The sequence below is a fragment of the Drosophila sechellia genome, unplaced genomic scaffold (assembly GCF_004382195.2).
Source record: "Drosophila sechellia strain sech25 unplaced genomic scaffold, ASM438219v1 U_31, whole genome shotgun sequence".
Lineage (NCBI taxonomy): Eukaryota > Metazoa > Arthropoda > Insecta > Diptera > Drosophilidae > Drosophila > Drosophila sechellia.
Window position 1 is genome coordinate 16,274 of NW_022611256.1, and position 18,851 is coordinate 35,124.

The 18,851-nt window shown below is 41.7% G+C and overlaps 3 non-coding genes across 3 annotated transcripts; all 3 read right to left on the reverse strand.

Annotated features, from left to right (window-relative positions):
* On the reverse strand, positions 1–3,962 carry LOC116803210. The gene has a single exon (XR_004363473.1). It is a non-coding gene; the product is annotated as a large subunit ribosomal RNA (ribosomal RNA).
* A 394-nt stretch (positions 3,963–4,356) lies between these two features.
* On the reverse strand, positions 4,357–4,535 carry LOC116803207. Its single transcript, XR_004363470.1, has one exon. It is a non-coding gene; the product is annotated as a 5.8S ribosomal RNA (ribosomal RNA).
* A 687-nt stretch (positions 4,536–5,222) lies between these two features.
* Positions 5,223–7,217, reverse strand: LOC116803209. The gene has a single exon (XR_004363472.1). It is a non-coding gene; the product is annotated as a small subunit ribosomal RNA (ribosomal RNA).
* Positions 7,218–18,851: the final 11,634 nt, after the last annotated feature.

Genomic DNA, 18,851 nt, shown 5'->3' on the forward strand with positions numbered 1-18,851 from the left:
TCGAATCATCAAGCAAAGGATAAGCTTCAGTGGATCGCAGTATGGCAGCTGCTCAACCACTTACAACACCTTGCCTGTTACAAAAGTCGTTTACAATTGATTCTAGGCTTTGTCATTGTATTAAATAATGCTTTTATATGTAACTAGCGCGGCATCAGGTGATCGAAGATCCTCCTAATTTACTATGTTACAAATTACATTGGCATCACATCCATTGTCGTTTATAAAATAAATTATAAACTTTAAATGGTTTAGAAGCCATACAATGCAAATTGCCCCTTATTTATCATTGCAGTCCAGCACGGATACGACCTTAGAGGCGTTCAGGCATAATCCAACGGACGTAGCGTCATACCACTGTTCGCTCGAACAAGTATTGTGCCATTGGTCCGTACCTGCGGTTCCTCTCGTACTACGCAGGAATGCTGTCGCAACAACGTTTTGTCATTAGTAGGGTAAAACTAACCTGTCTCACGACGGTCTAAACCCAGCTCACGTTCCCTTGCATGGGTGAACAATCCAACGCTTGGTGAATTTTGCTTCACAATGATAGGAAGAGCCGACATCGAAGGATCAAAAAGCGACGTCGCTATGAACGCTTGGCCGCCACAAGCCAGTTATCCCTATGGTAACTTTTCTGACACCTCTTGTTAAAAACTCTTTAAACCAAAAGGATCGATAGGCCGAGCTTTTGCTGTCCCTGTGTGTACTGAACACCGAGATCAAGTCAGCATTTGCCCTTTTGCTCTATGTGTGGTTTCTGTCCGCACTGAGCTGGCCTTGGGACACCTCCGTTATTATTTGAGAGATGTACCGCCCCAGTCAAACTCCCTACCTGGCAATGTCCTTGAATTGGATCATACCTGAGTAATTGGAGTTATACCAAATTTTCAAATCAAAAATACATAAATGCATCGTTTTATTAAAGAATTTGTTTGCGATTATATAACAAACTCGTGATACTTTGATCAAGAAGCTTGCATCAAAACCCAATACCATAAGATATAATAAATATATCCGTATAATGGCTAGGAAATGATACACGTTCCATTTAATCAAGTAAGTAAGGAAACAATAAGAGTAGTGGTATTTCATTGACGATACCAAACCGAGGTCTAATATCTCCCACTTATTCTACACCTCTTATGTCTCCTTACACTGCCAGATTAGAGTCAAGCTCAAAAGGGTCTTCTTTCCCCGCTAATTATTCCAAGCCCGTTCCCTTGGCTGTGGTTTCGCTAGATAGTAGATAGGGACAGTAGGAATCTCGTTAATCCATTCATGCGCGTCACTAATTAGATGACGAGGCATTTGGCTACCTTAAGAGAGTCATAGTTACTCCCGCCGTTGACCCGCGCTTACTTGAATTTCTTCACTTTGACATTCAGAGCACTGGGCAGAAATCACATTGTGTCAACACCCGCTAGGGCCATCACAATGCTTTGTTTTAATTAGACAGTCGGATTCCCCAAGTCCGTGCCAGTTCTGAATTGATTGTTAATTGATAATCGTTATAATTGATAAGAACTAATTGGTTTAACCCAAATAGTATTCTTAAAAATTTTAGCAAGAAAGTTCCACAATTGGCTACGTAACTAAACTATCCGGGGAACAAGTAACTAACATAAATGCTAGAAACTCTATTTACCCAGAACGAGCACATAAACCATGTTATTGTTTCCCAATCAAGCCCGACTATCTCAATCTTCAGAGCCAATCCTTATCCCGAAGTTACGGATCTAATTTGCCGACTTCCCTTACCTACATTATTCTATCGACTAGAGACTCTTCACCTTGGAGACCAGCTGCGGATATTGGTACGGCCTGTTGAGAAGTTTGCGTGTCCCCACCATAAATTTTCAAGGTCCGAGGAGAAAATATCGACACAACAGTATATGTCATGCTCTTCTAGCCCATCTACCATATCTCTCTGCGAAAGACTTCCATGGTAGTACGGCTATAAAACAGAAAAGAAAACTCTTCCGATATCTCTCGACGGCTTCTTTATGGTCGTTCCTGTTGCCAGGATGAGCACGAGGCCCATATTTAATAACAAACGGATACTCAACAGGTTACGGAATTGGAACCGTATTCCCTTTCGTTCAAAATTATTCAAGTGTATTATATTCGCTTTGTTTATATAGTTAGGCATTTTTGTTTTACTTGAAAATTTTCGGCTTTCGCCTTGAACTTAGGACCGACTAACTCGTGATCAACCACTGTTCACACGAAACCCTTCTCCACTTCAGTCCTCCAAGGTCTCATTCGATTATTTGCTACTACCACCAAGATCTGTACCAATGGCAGCTCCATGCAGGCTTACGCCAAACACTTCTACGCATACCATTGTACCTTCCTACTCACTAAAGTTTCAAAATTTATATCACAAGTAATATAAATCATCTACTTTAGCGGTAATGTATAGGTATACAACTTAAGCGCCATCCATTTTAAGGGCTAGTTGCTTCGGCAGGTGAGTTGTTACACACTCCTTAGCGGATTTCGACTTCCATGATCACCGTCCTGCTGTTTTAAGCAACCAACGCCTTTCATGGTATCTGCATGAGTTGTTAATTTGGGCACCGTAACATTACGTTTGGTTCATCCCACAGCGCCAGTTCTGCTTACCAAAAGTGGCCCACTGGGCACATTATATCATAACCTTGAACTTCATATCAAGAAAGTTAAGGTTCTTACCCATTTAAAGTTTGAGAATAGGTTAAGATCGTTTCGACCCTAAGGCCTCTAATCATTCGCTTTACCAGATAAGATTATTTTATATAATATTAAAATGCACCAGCTATCCTGAGGGAAACTTCGGAAGGAACCAGCTACTAGATGGTTCGATTGGTCTTTCGCCCCTATACTCAATTCTGACAATCGATTTGCACGTCAGAACTGTTTCGGTCTTCCATCAGGGTTTCCCCTGACTTCAACCTGATCAAGTATAGTTCACCATCTTTCGGGTCACAGCATATATGCTCAAGGTACGTTCCAGTTAGAGGCATAAATAATATAAATATACATTATACATAACTATATAGAACGCCCCGGGATTGTGTTAATTAGCTATAAATAGCTAAAAAACTAATCCCATTATTAGTCAAGTTAATTACGCTATTAGGTTTACATCCCAATAACTTGCACATATGTTAGACTCCTTGGTCCGTGTTTCAAGACGGGTCCCGAAGGTATCCTGAATCTTTCGCATTGTTAATCATACAAGAGCATATAATAAACACAAAAATCAATGATAATTATGCCATTATATAATTCCGAAAAATTAACGCTCTGTAATAATATAAATCTATCAGCACTTTATCAAATTAATAACATTTATTCTGTGTTAAAATGCAAGCAATTTAATTGGAATAAACTATAAGTTATATTTTATGATAAATTTGGGATATGCTAATAGATTACAATGTCCTTATATGGAAAAAATGCACATTATTCTTAATAATATTATTTAAATATTACAATTTTAATGATGAATTTTCCATAACGGATATTCAGGTTCATCGGGCTTAACCTCTAAGCAGTTTCACGTACTGTTTAACTCTCTATTCAGAGTTCTTTTCAACTTTCCCTCACGGTACTTGTTTACTATCGGTCTCATGGTTATATTTAGTTTTAGATGGAGTTTACCACCCACTTAGTGCTGCACTATCAAGCAACACGACTCTTTGGAAACATCATCTAGCAATCATTAACGTTATACGGGCCTGGCACCCTCTATGGGTAAATGGCCTCATTTAAGAAGGACTTAAATCATTAATTTCTCATACTAGAATATTGACGCTCCATACACTGCATCTCACATTTGCCATATAGACAAAGTGACTTAGTGCTGAACTGTTTTCTTTTCGCTCGCCGCTACTAAGAAAATCCTTGTTAGTTTCTTTTCCTCCCCTAATTAATATGCTTAAATTCAGGGGGTAGTCCCATATGAGTTGAGGTTGTATATATAACTATATTTTGCCATAAATTCTTTATATATAAATGATAAAACAATCAATTAAATTCGTTATAAATAGTTCCAATAGTTCTTGTAAGCAAAGTCATTTTTATCCATTTAACGAACCAACGAAGAATAATAACAAAACCAAGATTTTTCTTTTTCCGAATCATTAATAAGAGACAATTCTAGATGAAAAATATTTCAATTTTTTATGCTAGACATTTCTCAGTATTATTTGATTGAAAAAGAAAATATTTCTCTTCGTTTTTCACATTCAAATGTGAGATAATGTTTTTCATTTCTTTTTTAATATTATGAATAAAATCATTATTTAATCCAATAATATACCATATGCTTATAAAAAATTTATAAACAACTTAATTAGCATAGTCTTACAACCCTCAACCATATGTAGTCCAAGCAGCACTATAAAATTAATTAAAGTACATAACAGCATGGACTGCGATATGCGTTCAAAATGTCGATGTTCATGTGTCCTGCAGTTCACACGATGACGCACAGTTTGCTGCGTTCTTCATCGACCCATGAGCCGAGTGATCCACCGCTTAGAGTTTTATAATTCAATTTTATATAATGTCAATATTGTTTTTATTGAAAGAAATTAAAAATACACCATTTTACTGGCATATATCAATTCCTTCAATAAATTTATTTTTATACCTAAAATAAATGTTGCGAAATGTCTTAGTTTCATATAAGCATTATGTATCATAATAATCTGGTTATGGTTTGCTATTTTGGGTGACACATACTGCAAAATTTATATAAAACATTAACCTGATGGATGACAGGTACAAACATTGTATATTTTAGGTTGTTGCATTAGCCAACGTATGCTCATAACATAGATGAACAATACATATTCGCAACGCGTGTATATTATGGTCCATATACACACACACTTATTTTGATTACCACACATTCAAAATTATTTTTATTTTAATTCGACTTCTACTTTCGAATTTAGTTTAGTTTCTTCGATTTCCATTTTCGAGAATTTGTTTTTATAGGAAACGCCGTTGTTGTAGTAAGTACTGCCACAAATACGCACAGCAACATTAATAATGTTAAAGTCTTTTTATGAGGTTGCCAAGCCCCACATATAAAATAAAAGCCATCTTCATTTTATTTTGACTTTAACTTTTGATTCCGTGGAATCATTTTGTAATATTTTTATTTTGGTAAATTGTATTTATTTGTATTATAACAAATATTTATTAACGATAAGGATATTATACAATAATGATCCTTCCGCAGGTTCACCTACGGAAACCTTGTTACGACTTTTACTTCCTCTAAATAATCAAGTTCGGTCAACTTTTGCGAAACAACCGTAACACGCAAGGCGTCACAGTGATCACGTCCGGAGACCTCACTAAATAATTCAATCGGTAGTAGCGACGGGCGGTGTGTACAAAGGGCAGGGACGTAATCAATGCGAGTTAATGACTCACACTTACTGGGAATTCCAAGTTCATGTGAACAGTTTCAGTTCACAATCCCAAGCATGAAAGTGGTTCAGCGGTTTACCCGGACCTCTCGGTCTAGGAAATACACGTTGATACTTTCATTGTAGCGCGCGTGCAGCCCAGGACATCTAAGGGCATCACAGACCTGTTATTGCTCAATCTCATTATTGCTAGACGCAATTTGTCCATTTAAGAAGCTAGTGTCCTTATAATGGGACAAACCAACAGGTACGGCTCCACTTACATAAACACATTCAAACACAATAAACATTTTACTGCCACCATGAATGAAGGCTACATAAGCTTCAGCACCATAATCCTGAAGATATCTATTTAATATATTTGAGTCTCGTTCGTTATCGGAATTAACCAGACAAATCACTCCACGAACTAAGAACGGCCATGCACCACCACCCATAGATTCGAGAAAGAGCTATCAATCTGTCTTACACACTTATGTTCGGACCTGGTAAGTTTTCCCGTGTTGAGTCAAATTAAGCCGCAGGCTCCACTCCTGGTGGTGCCCTTCCGTCAATTCCTTTAAGTTTCAGCTTTGCAACCATACTTCCCCCGGAGCCCAAAAGCTTTGGTTTCCCGGGAAGCGACTGAGAGAGCCATAAAAGTAGCTACACCCAATTGCTAGCTGGCATCGTTTATGGTTAGAACTAGGGCGGTATCTGATCGCCTTCGAACCTCTAACTTTCGTTCTTGATTAATGAAAACATCTTTGGCAAATGCTTTCGCTTAAGTTAGTCTTACGACGGTCCAAGAATTTCACCTCTCGCGTCGTAATACTAATGCCCCCAAACTGCTTCTATTAATCATTACCTCTTGATCTGAAAACCAATGAAAGCAGAACAGAGGTCTTATTTCATTATCCCATGCACAGAATATTCAGGCATTTGAAGCCTGCTTTAAGCACTCTAATTTGTTCAAAGTAATAGTACCGGCCCACAATAACACTCGTTTAAGAGCACTAGTGCAGGTTTTTAAATAGGAGGAACATATGAAAAAATACAAGTATTTAATCACATATAAGAACTCCACCGGTAATACGCTTACATACATAAAGGTATAGTACTAACCACAATTGTAAGTTGTACTACCCGTATGAAGCACAAGTTCAACTACGAACGTTTTAACCGCAACAACTTTAATATACGCTATTGGAGCTGGAATTACCGCGGCTGCTGGCACCAGACTTGCCCTCCAATTGGTCCTTGTTAAAGGATTTAAAGTGTACTCATTCCAATTACAGGGCCTCGGATATGAGTCCTGTATTGTTATTTTTCGTCACTACCTCCCCGAGCTGGGAGTGGGTAATTTACGCGCCTGCTGCCTTCCTTAGATGTGGTAGCCGTTTCTCAGGCTCCCTCTCCGGAATCGAACCCTGATTCCCCGTTACCCGTTGCAACCATGGTAGTCCTAGATACTACCATCAAAAGTTGATAGGGCAGACATTTGAAAGATCTGTCGTCGGTACAAGACCATACGATCTGCATGTTATCTAGAGTTCAACCAATATAACGATCTTGCGATCGCTTGGTTTTAGCCTAATAAAAGCACATGTCCCATAAGGTTCATGTTTTAATTGCATGTATTAGCTCTAGAATTACCACAGTTATCCAAGTAACTGTTAACGATCTAAGGAACCATAACTGATATAATGAGCCTTTTGCGGTTTCACTTTTAATTCGTGTGTACTTAGACATGCATGGCTTAATCTTTGAGACAAGCATATAACTACTGGCAGGATCAACCAGAATAATGTTTTTCCTTCATATTCCATTCATATTTTTTGAATCGAAATAAGCAATATAATAGATATATAGATTTTTCACTTTATATAATTCCATGATTTTTATTATATTGAATAAAATTCAATATTTCGCCTTTGGGTAAAATTTTAAATATATAAATATAAGTAAAAAATCTATTCGATTACGGCCATTTTTATATAGCATTCGTAATCCATATTTTCATTTTTAATTTATACTTGTTTTACCAATATAACAAGAATTTCATATAATTATTGTAATATATATGTTTCTATAATTTTATCTTTTTATATATACATATTTCATTATAAAATATCATTTTATTTCCAACATACATAATTATTGTATCCACACATGTACAATTTTTGTTTAACCAATATAAATATTAAGTTAAATCATTTGCATTTTGAAGATAAATTTAAAATTTATCTCTTTTCATATATCTCTCTGGTAATATATAACATAAAACCAAGCGCATATGATAATATTTCCACATTTAATATATAATTTTATATTTCTTTCATAAGAATCCATATTTGTATTATACCGTAACGATATAATAATCCAACTATACGGCAGGTAATAAATTAATATTTGCCTGCCTCCAAAAATTAACGATAATATATGGAAACGATTTGTTATTCTATATATAATAGAAACTTGACTTTTGTTTCAACGATATTATCTAAAAAGCGTATATTCCTATTATCCGCGGAGCCAAGTCCCGTGTTCTATAGAACTGAGAAACAAATTTGTACGGATAATAATATACTTTATTTTATGTAACCAATATAAACATAATCCGAAATAAATATTTCGAATAATGCGGGAGGTCGGCAACCACTGCCTACCTATAGTAGTTTTTGAACCCGCTGTCCTCAAAGCGGGTATTTTCAATTCCGTTTGCCACCCAACATACGGTCTATTCTCTTATATATTAAGAGATTATAGGAACATTTCATTTTTTTTCCATTATTCATATATAATATGATTATTTTTTTTTTATACATATAATAAATATTAATTTTTATATGTTTATTATTTAATTTACTCATATAATTGCCAAATTCATATGAATACATAAGTTTTGAACAATATGAGAGGTCGGCAACCACTGCCTACCTATAGTAGTTTTTGAACCCTCTGTCGTAATTCCGGTCGTTTACACTACTATACCCTCTCACTATAATGGCTTTTCTCTATAATACTAAGAGAATATGGGAATATCTCAGCATTTTTTCCCATATACATATAATAATTAACCATTTTCATATGTATATTATTTAATTTAATCATATAATTGCCAAAATCATATGAATACATAAGTTTTGAACAATATGAGAGGTCGGCAACCACTGCCTACCTATAGTAGTTTTTGAACCCTCTGTCGTAATTCCGGTCGTTTACACTACTATACCCTCTCACTATAATGGATTTTCTCTATAATACTAAGAGAATGTGGGAATATTTCAGCATTTTTTCCCTTATACATATAATAATTAATCATTTTCATATGTATATTATTTAATTTACTCATACAATTGCCAAAATCATATGAATACATAAGTTTTGAACAATATGAGAGGTCGGCAACCACTGCCTACCTATAGTAGTTTTTGAACCCTCTGTCGTAATTCCGGTCGTTTACACTACTATACCCTCTCACTTAAATGGCTTTTCTCTATAATACTAAGAGAATATGGGAATATCTCAGCATTTTTTCCCATATACATATAATAATTAACCATTTTCATATGTATATTATTTAATTTAATCATATAATTGCCAAAATCATATGAATACATAAGTTTTGAACAATATGAGAGGTCGGCAACCACTGCCTACCTATAGTAGTTTTTGAACCCTCTGTCGTAATTCCGGTCGTTTACACTACTATACCCTCTCACTATAATGGATTTTCTCTATAATACTAAGAGAATGTGGGAATATTTCAGCATTTTTTCCCTTATACATATAATAATTAATCATTTTCATATGTATATTATTTAATTTACTCATACAATTGCCAAAATCATATGAATACATAAGTTTTGAACAATATGAGAGGTCGGCAACCACTGCCTACCTATAGTAGTTTTTGAACCCTCTGTCGTAATTCCGGTGGTTTACACTACTATACCCTCTCACTTAAATGGCTTTTCTCTATAATACTAAGAGAATATGGGAATATCTCTGCATTTTTTCCCATATACATATAATAATTAATCATTTTCGTATGTATATTATTTAATTTACTCATACAATTGCCAAAATCATATGAATACATAAGTTTTGAACAATATGAGAGGTCGGCAACCACTGCCTACCTATAGTAGTTTTTGAACCCTCTGTCGTAATTCCGGTCGTTTACACTACTATACCCTCTCACTTAAATGGCTTTTCTCTATAATACTAAGAGAATATGGGAATATCTCTGCATTTTTTCCCATATACATATAATAATTAACCATTTTCATATGTATATTATTTAATTTAATCATATAATTGCCAAATCATATGAATACATAAGTTTTGAACAATATGAGAGGTCGGCAACCACTGCCTACCTATAGTAGTTTTTGAACCCTCTGTCGTAATTCCGGTCGTTTACACTACTATACCCTCTCACTATAATGGATTTTCTCTATAATACTAAGAGAATGTGGGAATATTTCAGCATTTTTTCCCTTATACATATAATAATTAATCATTTTCATATGTATATTATTTAATTTACTCATACAATTGCCAAATCATATGAATACATAAGTTTTGAACAATATGAGAGGTCGGCAACCACTGCCTACCTATAGTAGTTTTTGAACCCTCTGTCGTAATTCCGGTCGTTTACACTACTATACCCTCTCACTTAAATGGCTTTTCTCTATAATACTAAGAGAATATGGGAATATCTTAGCATTTTTTCCCATATACATATAATAATTAACCATTTTCATATGTATATTTTTTAATTTACTCATATAATTGCCAAAATCATATAAATACATAAGTTTGAACAATATCAGAGGTCGGCAACGGTCTTTCCTCTATAATACTAAGATAATATGGGAATATTTCATCATTTTTTCCCTTATACATATAATAATTAATCATTTTCATATGTATATTATTTAATTTACTCGTATAATTGTCAAAATCCTATGAACACATAAGAGAATACAATATGAGAGGTCGGCGCAACCATAATATAGTAGTTGATGACGAGGTGTTTGGCAACTTGACACAATCCATTAAAGTCTTTATATTAATTATATGAAAGGGACAATATCATATGCGTCACTAAATTGATGACGAGGTGTTTGGCAACTTGATACAATTCTTTAAAGTCTTTATATCAAAAATTATATGATAGGGACAATATCATATGCGTCACTAAATTGATTGATCAAGTCGCGATCGAACACTCGACGAGTGCAGACGTGCCTGCGGATCGACAGCAAATTGTTAGCAAATTGTTAGCAAATTGTTCACAGTTGTAAGTCCCGTTACTTGTGCCCAGCCACTTCGCGTCGCGTGATCTTGTCGCGCGTTTTGATTGGCCCAGCCAACGTACCTAACGGTAGTTCGCACTAACACCATCGCACACCCGAGTGTGCGTGTTATCAGCGCAAAAAACCCAGTGCTCGAAGCAGCGGTATAATTGCAAAGCAGCAGCCACGTGCTGCCTGGCTCACCGGCTTACGGTGCCCAGCTTCCCCCCCCCCCCCCCTCCTCACTCCTTATCAACTTTGGAGAAGATGGACTGGCAGGCCCCCCCGCGCACCCACAAGCTTGGAACAACACCACGCAAAAAGGCTCTGAGAACACGCAAGAGCAGCTCCAGCAGCGAGGGAAGCACCTCGCATACAGAGCCGGGCGAGATAAAGCGAAAACCGGCAAAGAAAGCACAGGGAGAGGAGCTGGAAGATAAGCCAAGCACTAGCGCAGCTCTGCGCAAGAAGCTCGCCAACAACGCCTTCGCTTTACTCTCGACCGAAGAAGACGAGTACGACCAAGAGAGCTCTGATGACGAACCCGGACCTAAAGACGATTCCAAGCCCAAGACCCCCGAGAAACCAAAGCCCACCCCGAAGACCATCAAGCCACCTCCGATTTTTATCCCCGATGTGACCAACATCTCGGCACTCGTCAAGATGATCACGACTCTTGTAGGCCCGAAGAACAATTTTACCTACAAGACCGTGAATGGCAACAACGTACGTGTCATGATGCCGGACAAAGAGTCCTATACAGCTCTGCGTCTCCAACTTGTGGCCCAAAACAAGAGGCATCGGACTTTCCAGCCGAAAGATGAACGTGCATACAAGGTTGTCATCAAAGGACTCCACCACTCCACCGATCGTGAGGAAATCATTGAAGACCTTCGCAGACAAGGGCACGCTGTTAGAGATCTGCACAATCCCATTGGCAGAAGAACTAAAGAACCGCTGGGAATATTCTTCGCCAACCTGGAGCCTTCCAGCAACAACAAAGACGTCTACCAAGTCAAGCGGATCTGCAGGTCGGTAGTAACCATTGAACCGCCGCAGAAGTTCAACGACGTGCCTCAATGCTTCAGGTGCCAAGGATTCGGTCATACACAGCGTTACTGCTTCCTGGAATACCGATGTGTAAAGTGTGGAGGCCCTCACGAATCGAGGGCATGTGAGAAGAGGGAGGACGACAAAGCGTGCTGCTTCCACTGCCAGGCGGACCATCCTGCGTCTTTCAAGGGATGCCCTGCATACAAAAGGGCCAAAGCACTCGCTGCTCCGAAAACAAGGCCCGTCGCTAATGCTAACAAGGCGCCGCCCGTGGCATCACCAAACGTCACCTCTGGCAGGAGCTACCGAGACGCCCTCAACGGAGTGCACGCAGCACCGCAGAATCCCACAACCCCAGTCCAAACCCAAACAGAAACCCCACACTCCGGTCAGATAGAAGCGATGTTCGCTCGCATGGAAGGAATGATGGAAAGGATGATGGAGCGCATGTTCACCCAGATGACACAGCTGGTGGCCACCATTCTCAACAGCAAGTCATGCAACTAAAGCTCCACCTAGTCGTCTGGAATGCGAACGGCCTGCAGAACAGCAAGGCCATAGTCGAGCACCATCTGAAGACCCACCAGATCGATATCCTACTCGTAGCCGAAACCCACTTCTCCCCCAGATCCCACTTTAATATCAGCGGATATGACCTCATCCATGCAGACCATCCTTCTGGCAGAGCACGCGGTGGAGCAGCCATCCTCATCAGGAGCGGTATTCAATACCTAGAGCTGCCCGCGTTTCAGCAAGACTGGGCACAATGTCCTGTCATCAGGATTGTCAGCCCGCAAGGAGATTTAGACATTGGAGCGGTCTACTTTCCCCCCAGATACCGCATAACAGCATCTCACCTCAGTGAGTTCTTCGAGCATTTTGGGCCCCGCTTCATAGCAGCTGGAGATTATAACGCCAAACATTCTTGGTGGGGATCGCGCGCCAACAACCCCAAAGGGAAAACTCTGTTTGGGTACCTGCAACGCCACCGACTGGACTGCCACTCCACTGGCGAGCCCACTCACTGGCCAACGAATCCCCTCAAGACTCCAGACCTACTGGACTTTGCTGTGTCGAAAGGCATAGGGCATGCGAAGATCAGCTGCACAACAAATGCTGATCTCCTGTCAGACCACTGTGCAATAAACGTGCTAATCAACACGCCAGTCCTCAGGAAAACCCCGCTCAGAAGGCTCACTGGAAAATATACCGACGCCGCCAAGTTCGCGTCCTGGATGCTCTCCACCGTCAATCCGAACCCCATCCTCAACACACCCAGGAACATTGATGAAGCTATCGGGAATCTCACCAGGCAGATGCAAAACGCTGCGGAATTCGCAAGCCCACCGCCACCAAAGACTGCGAGAACACCTAGCAGGGACCTCCACCTCTGGTCCCCGGAAATTGCGGCACTCGTGACTGAGAAGAGGCGTCTCAGGAGAGTTTGGTTCTTGACGCGCAATCCAAGAGACAAAACAGCGCTCAATCACGCCACAAAGGAGTTGAAGGACAAGATCTCCAGCCTACGCCAGGACTCCTTCCTCAGATTCCTCGAGGAACTCTCTCCCGGGGACCCAGACCACAATCTGTGGAACGTCACCCGCCACATTAAACGACCAGCCAAAAAGGTTTCCGCAGTGCGCAAAGCAGATGGATCCTGGTGCCTTTCGGATGCTGAAAGAGCAGAAGCTTTCGCCGAACACCTTTACAACGCCTTCTCTCCGTTCGACTGCTGCACTGCCGAAGAACATGCTGAAACAGCCCGGTTTCTCAATAGCCCAAGCTCTCCCGGTCCCCCGTTGGAACCAGTCGACCCTGAGGAAGTTGCGCAGGAGATTGCTCTACTGAAGAACAACAAATCTCCAGGCCTGGATCGTATAGATGCGGCGGCCCTAAAAATGCTCCCATCCCGCTGCACACAAATGCTGGCCAGCATTTACAACAGCTGCTTCCGGCTAGGGTACTTCCCGGAAGAGTGGAAAAGAGCAGAGGTTATTGTCCTCCTCAAGCCTGGTAAGCCTGAAGCCAATCTCGCCTCCTATCGTCCGATTAGTTTGCTGGCAATCCTCTCCAAAATACTCGAAAGAGTATTTTTGCGCAGAGTATGCCAGTACTGGATGAGGCTGGTTTGATCCCCGATCACCAGTTTGGCTTCAGGCGCTCCCACGGAACACCAGAGCAATGCCACCGGCTAGTCGAACGGATCCTCGAGGCATTCGAGCAAAAGAAATACTGCTGCGCTGTAATGCTCGACGTGAAGCAGGCATTCGACAGAGTTTGGCATCCTGGACTCCTCCATAAACTCAAATCCTACCTCCCAAGCCCCCATTTTACCCTCCTCAAATCCTACACTGAGGGAAGAGCATTCCAAGTCAGATGCGGAAGTGCAATAAGCCTACCCAGACTGATCAGAGCTGGAGTTCCGCAAGGCAGTGTGCTCGGACCAATACTGTACACCCTTTACACCGCAGACCTTCCCATAATCCCCTCCAGGAACCTAACTATAGCGACTTATGCAGATGACACGGCTTTCCTCGCCTCCTCATCCGACCCACGAGAAGCCTCCGAAACAATCCAAAGGCAAATGGACGCGCTACATCCCTGGCTCAGCAGGTGGAACATCGTAGTGAACGCGGAAAAATCTACCCAAACAACATTTGCACTAAGGAGAGGAGACTGCCCACCGGTCACGCTAAACGGAGTCATCATTCCCAACGCACCCGCACCCAAGTACCTAGGACTTACCCTGGACCGCAGGCTCACTTGGCGTCCCCACATCGTCAGCAAACGCATACAGGCCGATGCGCGTCTGAGGCAGATGCATTGGCTTATTGGGAGAGGGTCCAAGCTAAGGCAGAACCACAAAATCCTGGTGTACAAGGCAATTCTCAAGCCCATCTGGACCTACGGGATACAGCTATGGGGCACGGCAAGCCACACGAATCGCCTGCGTATACAGCGGTTCCAGAATAGGTGCTTGAGAATTGCCTGTAATGCGCATCCCTACCACGAGAATGTCGCCATACATAGGGAACTTGGAATCCCACAAGTCGCTGATGAAATCTCCAGGCTCAGCGAGAGATACCTGAAAAGGCTCGAAAACCACCCTAACCACCTCGCCACCAACCTGTTAGACAATAGCCAAACAAGCAGACGTCTCATGAGGAGACACCCTCTCGATCTTCCACAACAATAGACAACACATATAAAACCCGCCACAAATACATGTACAATAGTATCCCTTAAGCTAATGTTCCCCCGCAAAACCATTTAATTATTGTCCACTAGGACAGATTTTAAATAAATAAACGCACGCTAAAAAAAAAAAAAAAAAAAAAAAAAACTAAATGATGACGAGGTGTTGGCAACTTGATACAATTCTTTAAAGTCTTATATCAAAAATTATATAATAAGACAATATCATATGCTCACTAATTGATGACGATTTGATGCACAATATTAGTTTTTATTATTTATGATAAATTTATCGTCACTAAATTGATGACGAGGTGTTTGGCAACTTGACACAATTCATTAGAGTCTGTATATTAAATTATATGATAGGGGACAATATCATATGCGTCACTAAATTGATGACGAGGTGTTTGGCAACTTGATACAATTCTTTAAAGTCTTTATATCAAAATTATATATAAGGACAATATCATATGCGTCACTAAATTGATGACGAGGTGTTTGGCAACTTGACACAATCCATTAAAGTCTTTATATTAATTATATGATAGGGACAATATCATATGCGTCACTAAATTGATGACGAGGTGTTTGGCAACTTGATACAATTCTTTAAAGTCTATATATCAAAAATTATATGATAGGACAATATCATATGCGTCACTAAATTGATGACGAGGTGTTTGCAACTTGACACAATTCATTAAAGTCTATAATATATAAAATTATATGATAAGGGACAATATAAACATATGCGTCACTAAATTATGACGAGTGTTTGGCAATTGACAATTCTTAAAGTCTTTAATCAAAATATATGAAAACAATCATATGTCACAAATTGATGAGATGTTGGCAATTGAACAATTATTAAAGTCTTATAAATAATGATAGGACAAACAATGCGTCACAAAGATACGATGGCAACTGATACAATTTTAAATCTTTATATAAAATTATATGATAGGACAATATCATTCGTCATAAATTGTGACGAGGTGTTTGGCAACTTGACACAATTCATTAAAGTCTTTATATAATTATATAGGACAATATCATATGCGTCACTAAATTGATGACAGGTTGGCAACTTGACACATCCATTAAAGTCTTTTATTATTATATGTGGACAATATCATATGCGTCACTAAATTGATCAGTCGCGATCGAACACTCGACGAGTGCAGACGTGCCTGCGGATCGACAGCAAATTGTTAGCAAATTGTTAGCAAATTGTTCACAGTTGTAAGTCCCGTTACTTGTGCCCAGCCACTTCGCGTCGCGTGATCTTGTCGCGCGTTTTGATTGGCCCAGCCAACGTACCTAACGGTAGTTCGCACTAACACCATCGCACACCCGAGTGTGCGTGTTATCAGCGCAAAAAACCCAGTGCTCGAAGCAGCGGTATAATTGCAAAGCAGCAGCCACGTGCTGCCTGGCTCACCGGCTTACGGTGCCCAGCTTCCCCCCCCCCCCCCCTCCTCACTCCTTATCAACTTTGGAGAAGATGGACTGGCAGGCCCCCCCGCGCACCCACAAGCTTGGAACAACACCACGCAAAAAGGCTCTGAGAACACGCAAGAGCAGCTCCAGCAGCGAGGGAAGCACCTCGCATACAGAGCCGGGCGAGATAAGCGAAAACCGGCAAAGAAAGCACAGGGAGAGGAGCTGGAAGATAAGCCAAGCACTAGCGCAGCTCTGCGCAAGAAGCTCGCCAACAACGCCTTCGCTTTACTCTCGACCGAAGAAGACGAGTACGACCAAGAGAGCTCTGATGACGAACCCGGACCTAAAGACGATTCCAAGCCCAAGACCCCCGAGAAACCAAAGCCCACCCCGAAGACCATCAAGCCACCTCCGATTTTTATCCCCGATGTGACCAACATCTCGGCACTCGTCAAGATGATCACGACTCTTGTAGGCCCGAAGAACAATTTTACCTACAAGACCGTGAATGGCAACAACGTACGTGTCATGATGCCGGACAAAGAGTCCTATACAGCTCTGCGTCTCCAACTTGTGGCCCAAAACAAGAGGCATCGGACTTTCCAGCCGAAAGATGAACGTGCATACAAGGTTGTCATCAAAGGACTCCACCACTCCACCGATCGTGAGGAAATCATTGAAGACCTTCGCAGACAAGGGCACGCTGTTAGAGATCTGCACAATCCCATTGGCAGAAGAACTAAAGAACCGCTGGGAATATTCTTCGCCAACCTGGAGCCTTCCAGCAACAACAAAGACGTCTACCAAGTCAAGCGGATCTGCAGGTCGGTAGTAACCATTGAACCGCCGCAGAAGTTCAACGACGTGCCTCAATGCTTCAGGTGCCAAGGATTCGGTCATACACAGCGTTACTGCTTCCTGGAATACCGATGTGTAAAGTGTGGAGGCCCTCACGAATCGAGGGCATGTGAGAAGAGGGAGGACGACAAAGCGTGCTGCTTCCACTGCCAGGCGGACCATCCTGCGTCTTTCAAGGGATGCCCTGCATACAAAAGGGCCAAAGCACTCGCTGCTCCGAAAACAAGGCCCGTCGCTAATGCTAACAAGGCGCCGCCCGTGGCATCACCAAACGTCACCTCTGGCAGGAGCTACCGAGACGCCCTCAACGGAGTGCACGCAGCACCGCAGAATCCCACAACCCCAGTCCAAACCCAAACAGAAACCCCACACTCCGGTCAGATAGAAGCGATGTTCGCTCGCATGGAAGGAATGATGGAAAGGATGATGGAGCGCATGTTCACCCAGATGACACAGCTGGTGGCCACCATTCTCAACAGCAAGTCATGCAACTAAAGCTCCACCTAGTCGTCTGGAATGCGAACGGCCTGCAGAACAGCAAGGCCATAGTCGAGCACCATCTGAAGACCCACCAGATCGATATCCTACTCGTAGCCGAAACCCACTTCTCCCCCAGATCCCACTTTAATATCAGCGGATATGACCTCATCCATGCAGACCATCCTTCTGGCAGAGCACGCGGTGGAGCAGCCATCCTCATCAGGAGCGGTATTCAATACCTAGAGCTGCCCGCGTTTCAGCAAGACTGGGCACAATGTCCTGTCATCAGGATTGTCAGCCCGCAAGGAGATTTAGACATTGGAGCGGTCTACTTTCCCCCCAGATACCGCATAACAGCATCTCACCTCAGTGAGTTCTTCGAGCATTTTGGGCCCCGCTTCATAGCAGCTGGAGATTATAACGCCAAACATTCTTGGTGGGGATCGCGCGCCAACAACCCCAAAGGGAAAACTCTGTTTGGGTACCTGCAACGCCACCGACTGGACTGCCACTCCACTGGCGAGCCCACTCACTGGCCAACGAATCCCCTCAAGACTCCAGACCTACTGGACTTTGCTGTGTCGAAAGGCATAGGGCATGCGAAGATCAGCTGCACAACAAATGCTGATCTCCTGTCAGACCACTGTGCAATAAACGTGCTAATCAACACGCCAGTCCTCAGGAAAACCCCGCTCAGAAGGCTCACTGGAAAATATACCGACGCCGCCAAGTTCGCGTCCTGGATGCTCTCCACCGTCAATCCGAACCCCATCCTCAACACACCCAGGAACATTGATGAAGCTATCGGGAATCTCACCAGGCAGATGCAAAACGCTGCGGAATTCGCAAGCCCACCGCCACCAAAGACTGCGAGAACACCTAGCAGGGACCTCCACCTCTGGTCCCCGGAAATTGCGGCACTCGTGACTGAGAAGAGGCGTCTCAGGAGAGTTTGGTTCTTGACGCGCAATCCAAGAGACAAAACAGCGCTCAATCACGCCACAAAGGAGTTGAAGGACAAGATCTCCAGCCTACGCCAGGACTCCTTCCTCAGATTCCTCGAGGAACTCTCTCCCGGGGACCCAGACCACAATCTGTG